Raw genomic sequence first — 14,598 nt, 5'->3', positions numbered from 1 at the left:
TACCGAGGCAATCCTCAATTTCCGTCCATTAACGCCACTCTCGCCCGATTCTAACGATCCCTCAGCTTTAACTCCTGCACACTTTCTGATTAGTCGTTCTTTAACGAGCGTATCCGAAGCTGAATTTAACGCTACCCTTGCCAATCGTCTGTTAAATTGATAGCACATCCAGAGAGTGAAGGATTTCTGGTTCAGCCATTTGAATTCCTTATACCACTCCTTAAATCATTATAAGGAGTACATGCACTATCTGAATGTACGACAAAAATAGACCAGAAACTCATACGAGATCACGGAGGGACCTCGCGTCATCCTGAAGAATGACCATTTCCCGCCATTGCAATAGTATTCTGTCGGTAACGAAAAAACATGCGTTTCTTTTCGTTCGACACAGTTTATGACACAAATGAGTCTTTTATAAAACGTCAACGTCTAGGGGCCAAGATCCGTTGAGTCAAGGCCTAGCGGAAATTCCAAATCCTTGCCAAACTTTCGGCACATCGCAGGTCCGAATAGGTATCACCCCATTCTTTCCAGGAAAAAAGCGGGCTAAAGGCGCAGTGGAAGGGTGTTCGCAATATCTCTTAGACACATTGATCGTTAGTTAGAATGTTTTCTTACGACCAATCAATATGTCACAATCTTTAGCAGCGACCTAGCAGACTGCCGAAGAGATCGGCATTCGATAGCATTCACTCGAAACCATCGTTCTACAGCATCATACGAGCTTAGAGTTTATCAACATCTTCTAAACCGAAAGGTCCTCAGAGTTTCCACAGTTGTTTATTGTTTGAGACTGTTGAGCGCAACGATTTATGGCACGGACGTGGGAAAGAGGCTGTTTTTGAGATTAGGATTTTGGTTATTGTTAGCATGAGTGTCCAGTAAAAAATATCCTGGCGAGAGAAAGTTCGGTTTACAACTCCAGAGTTAGAAATTCATTTCTCTCGTCCTGAATAGCCAAGTGCCTTGCCATAACAAAGGACCTTCCAAAGGGTCGACATAGAAATTCCGAACGGTCAAGAGACCGGCAAAGTCGAACCTGGCGGAAGTTCCCCGCTGTTGCCAGACATCGCCACTCTCAGGTCAGGACATCGTCACCCCCGCTCCAAGATAATGCGCGCTGAGGGCGCAGGAGAAGGGTGTTGCGATGTTACTGAAGCATGCTGATTGGGTTTTGGGAATTTTCCCAAATTACCCAATCAGCGTGCAGTTAGAGGAAGGAAGGGGCACCGCGCAAGGAGCGCCGCTTCCTTCGAAGAGATTGCAAATCAGAACACGAGAAAACTCCGAGTAAGCAACAGTTCAAAGGTTTCAACCAGTGACAGACACTGACCGAAAATACCCGAGTTGTAGCCTATGCAACATTATAGTAATAATAAAGTACCATTAAGCACAAGGTGTGTCCATTAGTTCCCAACTTATGAGTTGGGTGGTCCTATGATAACCAATTTAGTCGGCACTACGAAGGGTGCAATATACCTAGACGGAACTGTAAGAATTACAGTATACGTTCTAAACAGAGATGACATTCTATACAAGCAATCGTTCGTTAGATAGTTCGTCGACCGTTCGAGATGACACGATACAATAGTCAAATCGTCCAATTTTCAGGACAATCGCGTATCAGCATTTGGTCACCCACTTACTTTATCATTCGAATAAGTTATTCAAGATTAATTTGGCGGCAACAGTGCGCGAACAGGAGTTTAACATTCGAAACACCACGCACAATAAATAGCATGTTAGTAAAATCAAGAAGGTTCGTCACGGACAGGACAGCATCATCGGGGCAGCCGTACTCTTCTCATACAAATGCAGCATAGAAATGTGGCGACAATCGAATCGTTACAAACAATTTTTTGTTTTCTGCAATTAACAATGGACCATGCGAATATATTAGGTTGGTCCATAAATTCGTGCAGTTATCATTTCGTATTGAATGAAATTCATAACATTTGCCTATCGGTTATGTGATATACGTGATTCTCATTTTTGGTTTTCTGCAATTAATAAAAAGTTTTTGGTTCAAAAACTATGGAGTGTCAGACTAACAAAACTGAACATCTCCGACATATTGGGTAGTCGGAAAAGTCATGACGCATTTTGCCAAACAGATAGAGCTAGTTCATTTTTTAGGTACTAGAGTCATTCGCAGCTATGTTATTGCTATGTCATTGGACAGTTGACAGTTCTCTTCATTCTAAAAAACAATTGAGCGATTTAGTTGAGTTTTGGAGATTTTACAACAAGGGTAAGATGGAAGAACAAACTGTGCATTCTCGCCATATTTTACTGTTTTACTTCCGTAAAGGGGAGAACGCGCGTCAAGCGTGTGCAAAGTTGCGTACAGTTTACGGTGACAATGCTCTACAAGAATGCTCTACACTCCTCGGTCAGGGAGGCCCACCGAGGTTGATGTCGACAAAATCAAGGCATTAATCGAGTCAAATCAACACGACACGAGAGATTGCAGAAACATTGAACATCCATCATTCAAGCGTTCGCGACCACCTGAAGAAGCTGGGATACGTAAGCAGGCTCGATATTTGGGTTCCTCGTGTACTCAAAGAAGTTCATTTGACGGCGCGTATGAACATCTGCGATATTCTCATTAAACGTGAGAAAAACGATCCTTTTTTGAAGCGACTAATAACTGGTGATGAGAAATGGATTGTTTACAACAAGATTTTTACTTGTTTCGCGCTCTTCAAAACTCCTTGCGTGGTATAACGTTCGATTCCGATGAGGCCGTAAATCAGCACCTTGTTCAGTTTTTCCAATTTTAACAATTTTATTGTTATTCCAGGCACGCGCGTTTTTCTTGAAGCCGCGGCTGTACGACGCTTTCCATACACACGCTTCAGCTCGCACTCTCTTCACACGCGTACCCACGCTGCGCACGCCAGAAGACGCACTCATCTATTTGTCCCCCAGCACGCGCTCGCCTGACGACTGTACGGCGTTGTGCCGATCTCGCCGTTTCCGTCTTACACAGGTCCTTCTGTGAACGAGGAATTATAAAGCTCACTGAAAGATGGCAAAAGGTTATCGAACAAAACGGGCAATGTATCATTGATTGATCTTTGACTTTGAATGGCTTTGAAACACATAGAAAAAATGCGTCATGACTTTTCCGACTACCCAATATTATACTTTATGAGTTTAATCGTGGTTCTATAGTTGCGGAAGCTGCCCACAACATTTGTATCGACTACGAAAAACATTATGTTACTAATAGAATAGTACAAAAATAGTTTTCACAATTCCAGGAGAGTAATTTTGCCATAAATGATGTGACGTTCGACCATTTTAGTTCAATTGAGAAGCGTTTGGAGGCTCTGCTTTGTAATGACAATCAACTGGTGAATTAGTCGAGAAGATGCATTGCTTTCATTTGAAGACAATGGACAAAGTGCAAAGACTTGGTTCATGGATTTTATCTGAGCCAAGAGAAGAAAAATCAGGAAAAAGCGCACGAACTTATGGATCAACCCAATAGTTATCCGACGACTGTATCCTGTTTGACAGTGTCTCAAACGGGAGGAGCATGTTCCGTCCGTAACGGAACAACAACGTTCGTTTCTTTTTGCCTCGAATGGATAGTAATATTGCTATCGCAGAGTTGCTTCTAAAATACGAACCTGTTTTGTTCTTCAGAGCACTATCGTGAGAGTAGCTAACAGGGTCATGTACTACAACCGTCCAACTTGCGAGCCGTGTAGCAATATTCATACATAGAAAAAGGGAAAAGGACTTTTCTTGTTGGCGATTGAGTTTGTTACACGGATGTCTAGCGAGGCTATTTTTGAAAACTTTTAATTAAAATTTGTATGCTGCAGTTAATCACTCTTTGTATATAAAAATATTTCGATTTAGTAATATTCGTAATAACACTTAGACTTATTCTGTTTTCGTTTCATAAATATTTGATTATTTAATAATTCTTTTTTCTTTTTTTCTTTATCATATGTGAATGTTGTATAATATACATATAAGTTGGCTATGGGGTATGAAAAACTACACAAATGTTATTTTTTCTTTACTAATTGTTGCCTCGCTAGAAATCGCGACGAACCCTCGGTCTGGCGGATTATCGTCATAAACTCGTTCAATTACACTTGGCCGCCAGACCGAGGTACCGGTCCTCTCGCGCGTACCGTACCTTCCGTGGAGAGGTCACTGCGAAAAACCCCCAAAAAGGGGGGTTTTCTAATGTTAAGCAACAATCCCCTTCCCTTGGAAGCAGCTGCGTTCCACCTAAACAACCTCCTCCAATGGGGAGTCAGCACCTACAACCCCCAGAAGAAATCGGTCACCAATCAGCAACTGGCCGAGTAAATAAAACTAAGGAAACGAAGCAGAAGCGCGTCCTTTTTTGGAAGTCTTGGCAGTTGGTCTTACGAAAATTAGTATTTTGATAGTCTGGTGGCGACATCACCTCAAGTATCACTCTGTTGCAAATAAAACTAGTTCTTAGCATTTCACACTGAATAAATCAAGGTGTGATTAAACTCGCGTACCGGTTCGGCACTTAAGCATCGAACATTACGCGACCCGAACACTAATATCCTTTTGCATTAGAATATTAAAACTTAGTACTATATGTATATCAGTTTTAACTGATTATATGCTATTTTCTCGTTCTCTATGTGATAAATATTTTTGTTATTTTGTATTAACTTTTTTCTTACTATAACATCCATTATTACTGTCGATATTATTATACCTAATTTAATTGTTTAGAGTGATCTAATTATATGTAGCTTGAAAATAAAGTAATACGTGCTATATATGTTTTAACCGCTTTTCAATTTAGATAAAAAAACCAATTTTCATTTTTCATTGGTGTATAAAATTTTTATTGGAGTTTATTTTAATTTACAAAACCATTTATTTTTTCAGCGCTTCCCTTACATTAAATATATTGCAAGCAATATTGTAGTCAAATATAACATCACATATATTTGTGAATTTCTGCGTTGCTTTTTATTCCATCTATGAATTTGTAAGCAATGATAAGGGCACTAAGTTTTTGCACATCCATGATCACTACCCTACCGCACTCTTATAATCAAGTAGCCTGCAAAAAGTGGGGATAGACGAAGTTCAAGTGAACACGGTTCTGAGAGTCCTGTCTGATAGTAAGCCCTCGGTGCGTTCTCTAGTGTCTATCTGAGAGTCAAAATTCTGGAAGATGCTTCCAAATGGACACATACTCAAGAGTAACTCGCGTGAGTTTCTCTTCAATGGACATTTATTGTTAGCTTAAGATAATTCAGGAGTCTCCGTGAAAATGGCCCACGAAGACTTCAACAGATTCTCTTCAACTTTCAAACAGACAACACGATTCACTAGACCTTCGACTGAACAATGAGATTCATTTTGACTTTCGGCTAGATGAGTAGACTACGTACAAGTTTTGTTCAGTCTGTATTCTGCATACATAATTTTAAGTAATAAACTGTTCGTTGTAATACGTAGGGCAACATTGTTTATCAAGCCTGAACGACATCAGTCAACCAGAGGCAGCTAAAAATATTGAAAACCAGACAATATTCGTTGTCAATTTCGTTACCAGCAGAGGGTGTAGTGAACATGGTCCACAAGAAAAAATTTCTGATAAACACGAAAATGTAAGGTCTGAAATGAACGTTCACAGCAATCAGATCATAAATCGTAACATCAAAACGTTTCTCACGTTGCTTCTTCGTCTATAATGCACAAATTTGATTAAGTCTGCAGAAGTCAGTTTGAAATCGGTACTCGAAAAGCATTCGTTGAAAAAAATCCACAGAAGAATTCCATACATGTCGATCAATCGGGAGAACAACGCGTTCACGTTCCTACGCCCTCATTGATTTTTTACCGCTCACTCTACAATCCTGAACAAGTTGACTAATATTAATTTGGCAGGCAACAATCGCGAACGAGTTTTTAAATTCGAAACGCGACACACATTCACACAATGGTTCTCTAATTAATTTCTTCTCTACCAATGCTTGTGCCTTTGAATAATTCGTTGATTGTTCGGTATATTGCCGTGGAGTTCACATATACGTATGGTATGTATTAGGTCATCGCATAATTAATGTCATTTTAGAAGCCCAATTTCAATACGACAATAGTAGTATTTACACTTTTAATCGATGATGTATTGACCATTGTTTGCAGGGACCATTTGCCATTTTTCAGGCAACTTTTTAATTTTCTTTTAAAAAAAGGATTAAAAAACTGATTTAATGCTAACAGTGGTCTGAGTGTCTGAAGTTTTTGCCATTTAAAAAGTTTTCTAGTGAAGGAAATACATAGATGGTAATACAAATGGCCAGAAGAATATGGTAAATGTGGTATTAATTCCCAGTTCAATTGTTTAATTTCTTTTATTTCTGTTTTTCAAATTTAATCATTCAGCAGCACGGTATGAACGAATGGAAAAGTACTTTCATGCTCCATACCTTGAAAACACGCTGCACTTTACCAAATGTAGATACTTCTACAGATTGTAAATTAAACCTAAGGAAAATGAATAAAAAAAACGATTTTTGTTATTAATGTGTACAAACATCGAACCCAGATAAGGAGCGACATTACTTATGGGATGATCTAATACATATGTATGTCCGCTCAAGGCCATTTTGCAAGCAGTAGTCGAAGAGAAATCGACCACCATTTTTTCAGCTTCATGCGAGTACCTTAAATCCTTACCGCGTAGAATAGCCTAACTTTCGGAAGATACATTAAGATAAAGGAGATGTTCTGTGCAAAGCTCGAATGTTATTCTTTTTATTCGGCATATTTTTCAAGTTATTATCGCGTGATTTTCCCAATTTCATTTGCAGAACTAAAGCAGTTCTTCTCGATAAATTTTTTCCTTTCTTAAATTGTTCCTAACAACATGGTTTAGCGACATGAAAGAAAAGCACCCAATTAAAAGTCCCATTCCACGCCGGAACCCCAATTGAATTATTACTTCTTGAAACTCTTGATTTCGAGTAAGCAATGAAATTCATTGTGACTATGTAACGGGGCATCACGCACCGCAATTGCGGCTCTATTCAGGGCAAGACCCTTCGTACCGAATCAACGTTCGCGTTGGGACTTTGTTTCCTCTCCTACGCTCTCCTAAGGGGTTAGTCTACCCTTAGACCAACAACGCTCCACCTCCATCTCCAAAAACACTTTCCCTCTCCAGGACGAAAGGGACCAATTGTTACTTAGTTTCACCTATTCATACTATTTGTATTTCACTATTCCTAAGAATGAAAAATGGTGATATAAACATAGGTCCGAAAACTCTTCCTTTCCGAGATACACACACTTTTCGTTTACATCGAAAATTCACTAGAATAGCTGTCATACGTAGAATTTGAAGCACTGTCATCATTTCTTTTGCTAGAACTAAATAATATGTTAGAGCAAGTTATGTTGACATGATAATGTTTATGTATTGGGTAATTATGCAGAAAAGGGGACTCCTCACCAATTTCAATGATATTGAAATATGTTGTCGGGGGCATGATACTAAACAACTTTTTCCTATGCATGTTACCGCCGCTCGGCTTTAGTTTCTGAGATACAGTAAATTCTCCACAAGTGTCAGTCCGCAAGGAACCTGAACCTGACACTTGTAGAGTCAGGGACTACGTTTTCGAGCCTCGCGCCCGCCTTTGTAGTTTGCCAAACGTAGACAAGGACAGCGAATAAAAGATAAGGATGAAACGTGAGTCGAGGCAACCAAGCGATTTAAATACCAACTTTTTTAATTTTACGTTTTTTTATCCCGAAATTTTTCTTAACATATTGATGATTGTCTGGCGTGACAGTGAACGTGTTAATAAGTAAATGTTCAAATTATGTCGTGTTTAATATCATTTTCATCAGAAAAATCTCACCAACATGTTAAAAAAAATTTCAAATGAAAAAAAGTAAAATTAAAGAAATTATATTTTTCTATTATGAATTGTCGAGCCGTGAAATCTCGTAAAAGAAACCGAGTGGTGTAGCATTACACGCTTGACTGACGAGCGAGATAACATAGTCGCAGCAATGACGCAGGCCTAGGCGTAGGACCATCTATACTGACACTTGTAGAATCCAAACTGACTGACACTTGTAGAGAATTTACTGTATTCGCAAAATATTTTCTGGCATAAGCGGTCGCCTAACGGCGAATTTTATATTGTCATCCTGTATAAATATCGACACACGCGTTAGTTTCATGTAGAACAACTACAAAACGAGAAAAGAGTTCCAAAGGACCTAAACACAGTTCCGATGTAAAGTCAACTAACTATTCGACTCTGTGCTGAATGAGCTAGCCACGCCACAGCCAATCGATCAGAAGTAAATATTCCTACACCACAACATTGCACAGCAACTTTACACTTGCACACAGCCTGCGAATATGTGCAAATAAATTGACAATTCACAAACCGGTGAAAGTAGTAGCGGTCCTTCATTAATTTGAAGTCCTCCTAACCGTACCAGCGCAAGCTACTGCAGGGAATACATCCTGACTTTATGTTTGAGGTAGCTGGGTTGTTTATGAAGGCAAGGCTAAGAAGTGAGCGATGCACTTAAGGAGTTCTTTTTGTTAGAGAGCAGAGGCAACCTTCCCAAGTAAATCATTTTCTAATAGTTTCAATGAAAAATTTCACTGGAATCGTAGAAGATCTTAGTGTGTCAATCTAGTACCTATTAATATATGAAATAGGTATAATAAACTCCTATTAGAATTCAGTACAATTTGTTATAAACAACTATGCAACTTATAATTGATTGCAGAAAGAAAGCAGTTCAATTACCATTTTGTCGCGACATTAACCGCTTCTTTTCATGTTTTCAACTGAAGGTCTACGATTTAAACAGGAACTGTTCCAAATGTTTCTAATTTCTTCGCAACGTTTAGAAAAATTAACGTTACAATAGAATGTACAATGTTCCTTTGTCACATTGTAACTTTAAAGAACCTATGATAGATATGTTTATAATGTTGACGAAAAATAAATATGCTTTGTCGTTAGATTTCCAAACGAAACGTGAGGTTACGGACAGCAGTCAACCCGAAACAAAATGAATGACAATGTGCGGTCAGTGGTGTCGACAAGAGACTGGCGTGTCGCTGTTAACAGTTCGCAACATCTGTTCTGCTGGGATCACGGCTCGATTCGTGTCCTCCGAGAACTCGTCGCTAACCTTCCATTGCAGCTACCAGGACATCCTGCCAGACAGCGAGATGCAACACGAATTGTGGTTACGATAGGAAATTCATTGCGGCTATCGTAGTAATAATACAGATTTTACGTATACATGCTTATTGTAAATTGCATTCGATCTTTATACGAGAGATTTATATCTTTTTATTGGCAATTGGATTACTTAAGGGAACGATGCACTTAGATTTCTTCTGATGATATTAAATGTGGATATTAATGAATATTGCGTATTCTGTTATAAAAATTTGATTAATCACGAAAATTTTTAAATAACTCGTAAAATCAACAGGACTGTTAAACTACAATATCATCACATTTCTATTTCGTTCAATTTTAAAAATCTCAGAATAATTTCTAACTTATTAAACGACGTCCGAAATTCCTAAAAAGACTATAAGTAGGACTAAAAAATCTCAAAACTCGTCTTGTATGTATTTTATCAAATTATGATGTGCACTTAAAATGACACATCTTTCTTTCTTGCTTTCTATTCAAGGCTTTCTAAATTCATGGAAACGTATTATAGTAACAAACGGCAAATATATGTGGGAATTAGATTTTAGGAAATCAAGAAGTATTGTTAATGTACAAATGAAACTCATAAAGATAAAAAGGAGGAAACAGCAAACGAAGAATAACTAATCGATTATTAAAAAGCTAATTTGTACGTTAGATTTCCTTCAATAGTGGTACGATTAATCAGCTCTAATATTCTACCTCCTTTTCCCGTCTGAAGAAAACCACACTCTCGGCATGGCTTACACCATGGATCCTTCTATCATCCCTACATTATTAAATTTTCACTGTAATGCATCACCGTAGTTAAATTGTTCTTGATCTAGTCATGGAATTTGTGGCCTACTGCAGAGTGGTTTGCTGATCGTATGATGGTCAGTGGTTTCGGAACTAAGAGTCCAAATCGAGCTTCTGCTCGCGCGCTAGTGCTTTATCGAAGGTTCTCGAGGAAATTTCATTCCAAGTATTATCAGGGTTCGTGATACTTTGTACCAAGGTCAAAGCAGGAGGAATGTCTTTGAGTGCTTGTTAAGGGGCGCGCAGCTGATCGCTATGTACATGATGATACACTAATATGACGTGTCTGTGACATTGAAATTGTCAAGTACAAAGAATCTGTGTATTAGAAATTGCCGATAAAGAATTAAATTTTGTAGTTAATGCTTCATCGGTACCATCAATTCAGAGAACTTAACGATTTATTGAAATTTAATTTCCTTCTCCATTTTTAATTCACCCGTGATCCAGTAAGTACTGTGTTGAAGATTATAAGATCGCTATAGTCCAATCAAACTACATTTTTACATTTGTCAAACTTTTAGAACAGACAATTTAATAACTGGAAACTTCGAAAATAAAACTTTATTATATACCTTAAGTAATCCAACAGTGTACGTTGCACAGAGTGTGAGTAAATAAATAGGTACAATCATTTGTTATTACAATGCGCAAAATCAGAATCTCAATTTATCTATATTTTTTATTTTGGTCAGTAGCTTTTATTCTCATCATCACTCTCAAATATACATGAAAATAAATTAATGTCTCACAAAAGGAAAATTAACAAAAGACTGTTAAGGATTAGTACATTATTTAAATAAATGAATTTTTCTGAAAGTTATCTACATAGATAAATCTGGCGTGAAAAGACAAACAATTCCTATATTTGAACCATTTTTTCAAATGCAACTGTCCAATGTAAGTATTTAACCAAGTAAGTTTCAACATCCTAAACTTTCAGCATGTACCTCTGAAATATGAAAACTGACCGATAAAAAAGGAAGTACCTATGCTTGAAATATTTTTCCAAGAACTACATGGCACATAAGTTCGATCAAACACGGTAAGTAATACTTGGGAATGGTCCTTTGTAAAATATACCGTAAAGCAACGTACATTATACAGGGTGGACCACCTAACGTGGCCACCTCAATTATTTCGTTATTAGTGAATCGATTCAAATTTTTTTTGTCACAGATGATACGTTTTCAAAGGACCTTAGATTTTTCTGTCCTTTTTTAACATAAGTTTTCAAGGCCACGTTCAATTTTTTTTATGTACAACCCTATAGTTTTTGTTGTCTATTAGCTAGCAGGCATTGAGACAAATTCAACGACTACAATATAATACATATTTTTACGTATAAAATTTACACATAAAAATGTTAAACGTAATCTCGAAAATTTATTTAAAAAAAGGACATAGAAAAAATCTAAGATCATTACCTTGCAGAGCCTTTGAAACCGTATCCTCTATGACCAAAAAAATTTGGAGCGGTTTACTAATAATGAAAATAATTGAGGTGGTCACGTTAGGTGGACCACCTTCTACATTGTATATACGTATATTACTTTACCATATATTTAACTTTTCTGGCAAACTAACTGCTTGGAATAATATACAGTGTTCGTTTTATACAAGTTAATCAGTTTTAGTTTGGTGTAATCATTTAAATTTAATTGATTACATTTTAATGTATTATACTTTTAGTATAGGTTTAATTTTCAGATTACCTTTTTTACCTTTTTTTTATGCGAATATTGTAATCTACACTGATTGCTTTTCAGTGGTTTACTTCTGGACACCGGCGTCAAATTTTCGAACTACTATGTTGGAGGAAAATACAGATAATTAAATATTTCGACAATAAAAATAATTCCTAAAACTAAATGTGTCCAATGAAATCTTACCTTTTTTTCTTACCGAATACAAATTTGTGGTTTGTTTTTTCAATAGCTCAAACGGTTCCCGTGTTACTGTTAAAGGAAGCGAAAATACATATGTGGCGGGGACGTCGTCGTCAACAAATCCTTACCAAACCTCGTTCTATTCTTCCACGCGAACTTTCTCTTTTCCAACTCCTTCAGATTTTAGTTTCCGTTCTTTTGTCTCTCCCCGGGTTAAGACTTGCTTTCGTCCTCGAGTGGCCTAAGAAGCGCACATGTGGCATCCAGGTTCGCACGAGGACGAACGAATTTTCCGTTTCCACCACTTTCTCCACTTCTATCTTTATCTATCGCTACTCCTGTCTCCCTGTCCTAACAATATAAAAACCTAGTACGCCTACACCTCCAGACAGTTTGTTCCTCTACTGACCATCGCGACGTACCCGCCGAACCGCTGCAGCCGGGACAATTAACAAAGTAAACGATTGTATTTTCTGGACCAATTGTACGCCGACCATACACTTATACTTTAATAAATTGAGGTGAAAACAGCGTAACGACGTTCCTCACCCACCTCACGTGGATTGTGTTTGTTGCGTGTGTAGTTCACAATGGAATACACATTTGAAGAACTTTCCGACATGCACCTGTGTCATGGTGAAGCAAACTGTAGTGCAGCAGAAGTCGGTACTTGTGGGTTGCAGCGCCGAATGTTACAGTCTTCTTTTCTATATCTTGAGGTCGAGGATCGATTTATATTATCCGCTCAGGCACGGAATAGTTACGGCACAGGCTCGTTTTGGCAAAGATTATTGTATATAATAAGATGCGACTGTATCATTTAAGACATTTAACGTTTCGGACAGATGCCGTCTGGCATTCTCTACAAGAATGTTTCGCCGTGTCTGAAGCTGCCAGATCGTGTATGAACGGATACTATCGTATGGTATGCATTATGTTCACACACAGTGTCTGGCTTGCAGTCATCTACACAACTACTCAATCCGCAACAAACAACAAGTACAGTTACCATGTCACATTATTATACAGATTTTTCTGTTCAGTTTGTTGCAAAGAAATAATCAGATTACTATACGTTTATATTTTCTTCATAATACTAGTTTTTCTCTTGAATTCTCAGGATTTTGTATTTTTCCTAGAAGAATATTGAAATCATGCAGACATCCTAAAGTATCTGAATAGGTAGTATAAATCAACCTTTGTACGAGATAAAGTGCCGCTCATGTGTCATTGATTTTGAGGATCACTGTACCCCTCATGTCTTTACGTGATCTATATTTGTTGGTGTACGGAGATTTGCTCGGCTACAGGGATATTTTTAACCGTTAATAACTAAAACACGAAGTTTCAAATACAATTTTTTTATTCTTGATTTTCTTTTTATATCGGCTTCTAAAATCACCCCCTGTTATGAACCCACTGCCTTTCCCCCACACATTGTTATTAGATACTATTATAATATTATTATTAACATTATTATTATTAGATATTATTATTAACATTTTTATACATTTTTTTCTAATTTCAATAATTAGAGTTCGATACTGGTCTCTTGGTGAGACTTCTATTGCAGCTGTCTCTTGTTGAGACTTCTAATTTGAACTGTGTCTTGTGGCCTTCTATCTTGAACTGTCGCAAGCCTTCGTGGTCCGTCTCCACGAAAGCTGCGTTCCTCGCCGAATCACCCTGATTGGTGATCTCCAAAACGATTTTCCACCAATCAGTTTTTCTCCGATGCATTGACACCCCCTTCCCGTTGCGCCCTAAACGCGCTATTTTAGGGAAGAAATGCACAACGACCGAAGAGGTGTTCGGCGATGGAATGTTTGGGAATCCTGTGGAGTCTCCGCGAAGTCGAGACTTTCTCGCGTGAAGTGGGCCCAGTCACGAAATATTGAGGCCCACTTGTCCCTTGAACTCTTGGAGACTCCAGGATTTATGGCCTCTCGAGTCCTAGTGGCCGAGTGTCGCACGCAGCGCGAAAAAGGACACCTTTGTCCGTTAAAAACAAAATACTTGCCTGGACGTAACCACTTTTGAAGCCATAAATCCGGCTACAGGATTCCCTTAGGTTTATTCTTTTTTTCCGACTAAACAATACTTATTAACATTATTATTAGATATTATTATTATCATTACCAAACACCTTTATAATTATAAACCAAAAACGCCAAGCAACCGCCACAGGTAGGAAGGGGGTGAAGTCGGGAAAAACCCATGAAGCGACGCTTGACTCCAGGCCCCTTTTCCTGACCATTGATTGCTCGGAAGCAAGGTGCCAAAACTAATATAGTCGACAGATAGTCTAAAACAATACACCTAGAACGACACCCGCTCGAACTAAACATTAAATAAAACGACATCAAACACATTTCTGGAATTTTACGCCTTTAACCAACCGGAAACAAAGGCGATCTCAACCGTTACGGACCGTTCCGTAATTTTTTTCCAGGTGTAGCGGAACACTTTGTATATATATCTCGTGTATACTCGCATTATTCTAAGCAGTTACTTTACTAGAAGCACCAACAATTCATATTAAATTTTCAACGATATAGAACAAAACAGTATTTAAACTACATATACATATAAAACTTGAGAAGGAAGACAAATAAAAATAGGGAACATGCCAAAATGGATAGAAAGAGAACAGAAGAACTAAAACGTGAGAATTGTAT

At 38.0% G+C, this 14,598-nt stretch overlaps 1 protein-coding gene across 1 annotated transcript in view; it reads right to left on the bottom strand.

The window, feature by feature from the left end:
- LOC108577488 overlaps positions 1–14,598 on the bottom strand; it is a 169,724-nt gene that overhangs the window by 112,253 nt on the left and 42,873 nt on the right. The gene's annotated exons all lie outside the window — the stretch shown is intronic.

This window comes from Habropoda laboriosa, unplaced genomic scaffold (genome assembly GCF_001263275.1).
Source record: "Habropoda laboriosa isolate 0110345459 unplaced genomic scaffold, ASM126327v1 scaffold774, whole genome shotgun sequence".
In the NCBI taxonomy this organism is placed as follows: domain Eukaryota; kingdom Metazoa; phylum Arthropoda; class Insecta; order Hymenoptera; family Apidae; genus Habropoda; species Habropoda laboriosa.
The sequence above is the reverse complement of the archived record's forward strand: the minus strand, read 5'-3'. Positions and strand labels throughout refer to the sequence as shown.